Source organism: Echinops telfairi, unplaced genomic scaffold, assembly GCF_000313985.2.
Source record: "Echinops telfairi isolate 266 unplaced genomic scaffold, ASM31398v2 ScPeMD7_4;HRSCAF=17, whole genome shotgun sequence".
In the NCBI taxonomy this organism is placed as follows: Eukaryota; Metazoa; Chordata; class Mammalia; order Afrosoricida; family Tenrecidae; genus Echinops; species Echinops telfairi.
Genome location: NW_022103900.1, coordinates 2058411 through 2066566, shown reverse-complemented (window position 1 = coordinate 2066566; position 8156 = coordinate 2058411). Strand labels below are relative to the sequence as shown.

The 8156-nt window shown below is 43.9% G+C and overlaps 1 long non-coding RNA gene across 2 annotated transcripts; it reads right to left on the bottom strand.

Annotated features, from left to right (window-relative positions):
* Nucleotides 1–6581: 6581 nt before the first annotated feature.
* Nucleotides 6582–8088, bottom strand: LOC123522734. 2 transcript variants are annotated; one of them, XR_006680954.1, is made up of 3 exons: nt 7994–8088; nt 7561–7755; nt 6582–7217 (listed from the first exon to the last, which is right to left on the bottom strand). It is a non-coding gene; the product is annotated as an uncharacterized LOC123522734 (long non-coding RNA). The 2 variants fall into 2 exon arrangements; XR_006680955.1 differs by having other exon boundaries at nt 7681–7755.
* Nucleotides 8089–8156: the final 68 nt, after the last annotated feature.

Genomic DNA, 8156 nt, shown 5'->3' with positions numbered 1-8156 from the left:
GACCCCTTTGGGGGTTGAATGACCCTTTCACAGGGGTCGCCTGATTCATAACAGTAGCAAAATGACAGTGATAAAGTAGCAACGAAAATAATTTTATGGTTGGGGGGTCACCACCACATGAGGAACTGTATGAGAGGGTCCCGGCATTAGGAAGGTTGAGAACCACTGATTTAGAAGATGGGACGTCTGAGACCCACAGAGAGGTATGTAGCATGGTCCAGGGCCTCAGCTCAGAAGCTGCCTGTCTCGAGTGCCTCCCTTGCTCTGAGCTGACACGCTCTGGGGAGGTGCAGTGGGTGGTTACAAGTTGGGCTGCTAACCCCAAGCTCAAGGGTTGGAAACCACCAGCTGCTCCCCAGGAGAAAAGCCGGGCTGTCTACTCCCAGAAAGAGTGACTGTCTCAGAAACCTGCAGGGGCACTTTCTGCCCTGTCCTATAGGGTCGCTATGAGTCAGCGTCGACGCCATGGCAATACGTTTGGTTTGGGGAGATGACATGTTCAAGTCCCGATGCAGAATCAGCTTGTCTTTCCATTTATTCACTGAAAAAAACTATTTCAGTATGAGACAAGCACATTTTGTCTTTAAAGAGACTAAGAGAGAAAAAAATGTTTACACCATACTTAGCCTTTCAAGATTGCTTTGCGCATGACAGGAAATGCACGTGGCTTCATGTTTGCGCAAAAGATGGCTGGGAGAGATTCCACCCAGCCTCAGGAGTCCGGCTTTAGAGTCAGCTGGATGCGCTGCAGGGTTAAGTTTACTCCTGGCTTGGAAAAACCCCCTCAAAACAAACTTGGAAAAACCCCTAAACAATGAAGCCATTCCATCCAAAATGGCAATGTGAAACATTTCACAACTCGTTAATGAGCTCACTGTAAGTGAATTAGAAACATTCAAATAAAATTTACTTTAAAATAGATTTGGGTTAAAAAATAGATTTGGGTGTTAAAATAAGATACAGCTGGCAGTTTGGAATCTAGTAACCCCAACCAAAGGCAGGCTGGTCCCTATTCATCTCTGTAAAATATATACTGTGAGCAAATGAACTGCTTCCCCTTGTTTAAAACTAAAGCATCGAAGTCTATGGTGGGGAAAAAACGAGTAGGAATCAACTTCGTGGAGATGTGTGTGTGTGTGTGTGTGTGTGTGTGTGTAAGACAAAACCCCTGAACACTTTTACATAGAGACAAAGAAATACACAAAAATGCCTTTTCTTTTTCGGGGGAAAAAAATCTACCACTGAATAACAGGATTACTATTTACTGCAGTTTACTATATAGGAAAGGGCTTCAAAAAGTTCACGGAAAAATCCCAATATCTTTTCATTCCATTTTCCCATGAACTTTTCGAAGTCCCCACTGTTACATCTAGTTTTCGAAACTATAGGTATATGAGAGGGCTTACAAATTTCTTACTTTTTTTTTTTTAAAGAGCTTACACATTTCATAGACAACTGCAATGAAAAGATAATAGAAATTATCCACGAGCTTCTTGAAAAGCCCCTCGCCCCACTGTGGGTCAGTGCATAGCATCTACAAGCCCTACTTTAAAGCCTGCAGACAGGTGGAGGCTCTGCTTTTGACATGGCATTTTAAGTGCGCTAGAGCACTTGAACTCTCTTAATTCCCTACGGCATCTCTGGGATTACTGCTTTAATTCTCTGCACTTGTAGCGGGGAAACTGAGCCGTAGAGAGAGGGGATGATTTGTCTTAGTGGCGCAGACCTCAGACCTTCTGCAAGCGAGTGTGCGGTACAGATAAGACTTGAACCTGGGTTCTGTTAGCCACATAGTGACCACACTGATACACGACCTCTTGTTCAAGGGCACCACAGAATCTGTTGGTTTGCTAGTCTACTACAACCAGAAGGGAAATCAAGAGTTGTCTTCAAGAATAAATCTTTATTAGGTAAAAGCAGTAATTTAGATGTTCTCTACTGTTGGTAAGGATGAAGTCAATACAACAGTGATCCTGATAGAAAAATGACCAGAGCCAGTCTCAGGAAATAGAAAATATATCAGACGTAACCTGGGGTCAAGGAGCCTTAGTGGTATAGTGGGTTACGGGTTGGGCTGCTCACTTCAAGGTCAGTAGTTCAAAACCAGTAGATGTTTGTGGGAGAAAAAAGAGGCTTTCTACTCCTGTCAAGAGTTACAGCTTCAGAAACCCACAGGGGCAGTGCTACACTGTCCCATAGGGTGGCTCTAGCTTGGACTCAGATTGATGACAGTGCAGCTCTTTTAGTAACTTTGGATCCTCAGACTTTGCTACAAGTGACTGTTATTTTGAAATAAGTTAAAAGTGTCCCATTAAAAGTAGGACCTAAACTCAGAGGAATAATTTCCTTTTGAAAAACGTACTCGTAAAATACAAGAATTTCAAAAGCTCTCATCTATGTGAACACCTCTCTTTGTAGCTTCCACTTCCAGGTAGGTAAACCTTCAGTCTTTCCAAGCTTCTTCTATATTATAATCATGTCCTCAGTATTTCTTGTTTGCTTTTTAATCAGCCAATTCTAGAATGTGCCACACTTTGCCAGTGCATGGGATCCGAGGAACCTTCTTGAAATGTAAAGGAGCGCTGGGGTAAACACTGAGCCGTGAACCTCAAAGTTGGCCACTTGCACCCCTCACCTGCTCCCAGGAGAAAGATGAACCTGTCACTCTTGCAAAGATTTACCGTCTTGAAACTATACAGGTTTTTTTCTTTCTTTTCCTTTACAATGTAGTAAGGAGCCCTCCTGGTGCAGTGGCTAAAACTCCCAACGACTCACTGGAAAGTTGATTGTTGGAATCTACCCACTGCCCCTTGGAAGAAAGATGTGGCAGTCTGCTTCCATGAAGATTCACAGCCCCAGGGTCACTATGAGTTGAAATCAGTTTTACAGCAGGGAATCTTTAATATTTGTTTCCTGCAAGATGCACATCTTTTTTGTTGTTACATGAGTGTTACATGCATGCACACAACACACACACACACACTCCCTTAACTGGACAGCACACCTTTCTCGTCAAGCTCTCTCTGTGTTTGACTCCAGATAAGGGTCTTTGTGTCTCAGGTTTTTCACACACTGTGGTCCCCCGTCCTGCACTCGTCCGTGCCTTTGGTCTCAGAGACTGGCATCCTCCTCAGCAGATCCCGGAGCTACTGGTGGAGCTTGGCCCTACTCTGCTTCACCACAGCAGCACAACTGAGTCACGGAGCTTGATGGTGTGTCAGGACGAGCTGACAGTCTTCAACGAGATTATCATGCAGGCGCAGTCTTCAAGTCTGACTCAAGTTCAAGAATGTTTGGTATCTCAGGCAGGAAATCTGTGATAAGTACGAGTGACACTAAGTTTTTCCTCTGTGATGGGCACTTGGCATTGCCCCAGAGCAAATCTAAGTCTGATCGTTGTTTTTCATGATCTCAGTCTTTTCCACACAAGCCTCAATTAATTCAGCAGTGCACTTGGCGCTATCGACCCCTGCAAAACACCTCATGCTGATCCTATAGGACAAGGCAAAATGGCCCTTGTGGGTTTCTGAGACAGTAACCCTTTATGGGAGTAGAAAGCCCCATCTTTCTCCCCAGTGGCTGGTAGTTTCTGAACCACTGACCTTGAGGGCAGCAGCCCATGTACCCACTGCACCACCAGGACTCCTACGCACAGGCAATGGCAGCGGGCAAACATTTAGTTGCAATATTAGCCTGCTAATTACATTTTCAATTTGAGCACATTGGGCCCTTGGGAGTGAGTAGATGACTGGTCATTCTGATATCATCTAGTAAATAAGCATAGATCCCGGGAAGGAAGCAGTGAATGGTCCACAACATTACTCATATGCAGAGGGATATTCAAAATAATTAATAGCTGGTATGTAGTGGCCAGAGCCCATCAGAAGGAATCTGTAGAGCCTGGGGGCTTTAGCTGCTGTGTGCTGAGGAAGTTCATAGGCACTTCCCACCCCACCCCACAGCCCCCACCGGGGAAGTTGCCAAGACAGGGCCAGTTAGACTCAGAGAGTTCAGGGCAGCAGCTTTTACCAACCAATTCAGCAGGATTTCTGTATTTCAGTAACTTTTACTATACTGTCACATGAGGGGTCCCAGCTGAGCCCCACCCTGCAGTGAGGCTCATTATGCACTAACTATAATTGCTTGGGCTGCATGGTTCTAGAACAGTATGTGCTTAACAGGAAGAAGGCTAATTTGCAGTGAGCTTGCATGAAATATCACTTGTAGATATTCCCTAATCTCTCACTGCCATTAAGTCAATGCTGATTTATAGCGACCCTATAAGACAGAGTAGAACTTCCCCTATAGGTTTCTGAGACTTTGAATCTTTACAGGGGTCGAAAACCTCATCTTTCTCCCATGGGCCTGCTGGTGGTTTCAAACTGCTGACCTTGTGGTTAGCAGCCCAACGTGTAACCCAACCACTCTGTAGATATTCTAGTTTACTCGATAACTGCCATTAAAAGGTACTCAACCTTCTCAAGATGTCTGTTCAAAATATCATCACCAAGATTGTTGATGGAATTTAAAAGCCCTGCATCCCAGTTTGGACTGTATTTGGCTTGGGTCTGACTTATTTCACTCAGCCTGTCTCCAGGGTTCATCCATTCTATTTACCAGTATTTATGTCTGTAATATTCCATTATGCACATATTCCACTTTTTTTTACTCATCTGATAATGGACTCTTGGGTTATTTCTCCCTTTTGACTATTGAAAATCAACGTGCAATGATAAGGTGACCAGATTTTAACATTGGTGAAGCGGGACACCAATGATAAAACTCATATCCTGGCGAAATAGCCACATGGCAGCCGAAAACGGTATACCCTAGCTTGTCGTGCATTCTTTCCAAAAATCGGGACTTTTATAAAATGCCGCGGGACGCAGGAAAAATTGTTACAAATTGAGACTGTCCCACCAAAAGTGGGACGTCTGGTCACCTTATGCAATGAACACCATACACATATATGTTTGAGTGGTTTTGTTTATATACCAAGGAATGAAATTATTGGGTCATATTGACCTTGAATGTAAATATGGGCTTGGTAGTAGAAACAATGCCAAGATTGAATGAAACAATTTTGCAAGACCAAAGAGTTACTAATTTCAAACACTCTTTTCCAATAACATAAACAGTACCACACCTGTGCACCTCACTGAAGGGAATGAAGATGTCAAATCAAATACGTCTACAGAAAGAGGTGATGGAGAAGCTCAGTATCATCAGAAAGAACAAGGCCAACGACTGACTGGAGCAGACTACTAGTTGCTCTTATTCAAATTCAAGTTGAAGCTGGAGAGATTTAAAATCAAGTCTAAGAGAGCCAAGGACAAGCTTGAGTATATCCCACCTGAATTCGGAGACCATCTCAAGAACAGGTTTGTTGCATGGAACATAAATGACCAGCCTAGCTGTGAGATTATATGAAGGACAGCATACATGCAAAAGCAAAGGCCATTAAATAGACATGAAGAAAGAGAAATGTGGATGGGAGAGGAGACTCTGGAACTTGCTCTTTGAATGTGGCAATGGAAGCTGAAATGATAAAGTGAAAGGGTGGAACAGAAGATGTCAAAGGGCAACTGAAGAAGAGAAAATATTATAATGGAATATACAAAGACCTGGAGACAGAAAACCAAAAAGAACAAGCATGCAATTTTTCAAACTGAAAGAACTGAACAAAATATTCAAGCCTTGAGGTGAATTATTGAATCAGACTGCTAAACGCAAGGTTGGTCGTTTGAAACCACCAGCTGCTCCATAGGAAATAGAGGAAACTTTCTACTCTTGTAAAGAGTTACAGTCTTGGAAGCCCACAAGGGCCCTTCTACCCTGCTCTATGGGGTCATCATACATCGGAACTGACTTGATGGCATGGGATGGACAAGATATTGAACCATGGGAAAGATGGAAGGAAGACACAGCATCAAAAAGAACTGGTTGGTGTCAATCATTTCCGGAGGAAGCAAGTTGCTGGTCAGATCAATCAGCTGCTGTGAGGAACAAAGATGAGGCTTTCTGCTCCCGTCAGATGACGGCCTCCGAAACTCTGTCCTATAGAGTCATTATGGGTCACCATTAACTCAGTGGCAGAGTTTTGGGACTTTTTCTTCTCTTTTTAATGACCCTTCAGCATCTAGGTATCTGCATATCTTCTTTGGAGAAATGTCTACTGAAGTCCTGTGCTCATTTTAAAACTGGTTTGTTTTAATCCTGTTGATCTGTTATTCTTCTTATAGTCTAGGAGCCCTGGCAGGGTAGTGGGTTACTCCTAACTTCAAAGTTAGCAGTTCAAAACCACCACTGGAGACAAAATGAGGCTTTCTACACTTGTAAAAGTTTTACAGTCTTTACCCGGGGTCAGTTCTATTTTGTATGTTTGGTGTGAGTTCTATTCTGTAGGGTGGCTATGAGTTGGAATTGACTTTATGGTAGTGCATTTTTTGAGTTTTTATAGTCTAGATTTTGTATCAGATATAGAATCTTAGGTTAATAAGGCACACATATTGCTACAGCAGCTCCCGACTGCTGAATGAGCACATTTCTTTGTGTATGATTACCAAATATTCTCTCTCATTCTGTAGGTTGCCCCTTCACTTTTTGACAAGGTCCTTTGATGTACAAAAGTTTTTTTTTTTTTCCCCCAAAACCATTTTATTGGAAGCTCTTACGGCTATCATATCATTCCACAGTTCAATTGCACCAAACAGTCTTGTACAGTTGCTACTACAATCAGTTTCAAAACATTTTCTTCCTTCTTGAACTCCTTGATATCAGCTTCCCTTTACACCCCCCCCCAAGTCTTTGATTTTTATGAAGCCCAATGTATCTATACTTCCTTTTGCTGCTAAGCTTGTGATCCCATATCTGGGTCTCCATTGTGAAAAACGAGGTCTTGAAGCTTTGGGTTTGTGTTTCTCTTTTCAGAGTTTCTGGACTTCCTTCTTAGGTCACTAATCATCCATGGTGTGAGATATGGGTCAACTTCATCACAATACAGTGTGTCGAGGCAAACATAAAACACACGGGGCTGCATAGGAGAGTAATCCTATTGAAAGACAATTATGAAGCTGTTGATACATTTGTGCCAGAGCAGGATGAATGCTTCTTTATTGCCGGATTTCATTACAAACCTTGCTGCAGGTGGAATACGCACTGCAATCTGAGGTTGGGATGAGTGTCAGGAATATTTTGAGATAGGTGCAACAATGAGGCTGTATCAAAACAAACAAAACAAAACAAAACCCTATGATTTCCATTGGTGACTAAGTCACAGATACTTATCCTAACGCCACTGTGGTTTTTGCCTGCCTCCACATGGAAGGAAGTGCTGAATATCAGTTAGATGTTAGTGAACATGAGCATGGAAAGAACAGAAAGTCCCTCTCTCAATTTCACAGAACACCCTGTATTTGTTCTCCCTTGGTGGAATCCCTACAAGGAGAAAGTTCCGCTAAGAGGCAATATCTCACTTGAACCCCCACCCCCTGCCCATAGGGTGAGAGCCTTCATCCCACCCACCCACCCACACAGAGGCAAGAGCTCCACCTAACAGACCTGAAAATGTAAGCATAGGAAAGGACAATGCCAACGGTCCTGGGCGTCACTTCAAATAACCCATCCTTTCTGGAGAGGGGCTTCTTCCGTGCCCCCGGAGACCTGGAAACCGAGTCTTACATTTCTGACAGCAGGGTGACTTCTTCCACACACTCCTAGGTCATCTGAAGCAATGCTGATCTTCAATTTTCTCATCTGCAAAACAGAAAAGCCCCAGTTCATAGGATGGCTCGGATAAATGAAAGAATAGCACTAGCAAAGTTCGCACTTTCACAAGTTTGGAAGGTGGCTTGGGTGCACCCACAACTGTCTATGTGGCTCCATCCCCAAGTCCCTAGCAAGCGAGTGTTAGTGCCCAGCAAACTCTTGGAGAAGGAATAAATGAAGCGTGCACTTGAACCGGCGCTAAGGCCCGGTCCACCATTATTAGCACCTTTCTCTGCCAACAGGTAGCTTATCGCCTTTCTCGCCGTGCACAGAACCGCAGCCACAATTCCCGTGCAGCTTTCCACTGGGGGTCCTCCGGGTGGGGCTGCCGGGCTCCGGGCCCGCCTGCCGTGTCTATCACGCCGCTCCTTCCGGGCCAGGTAAGGGGC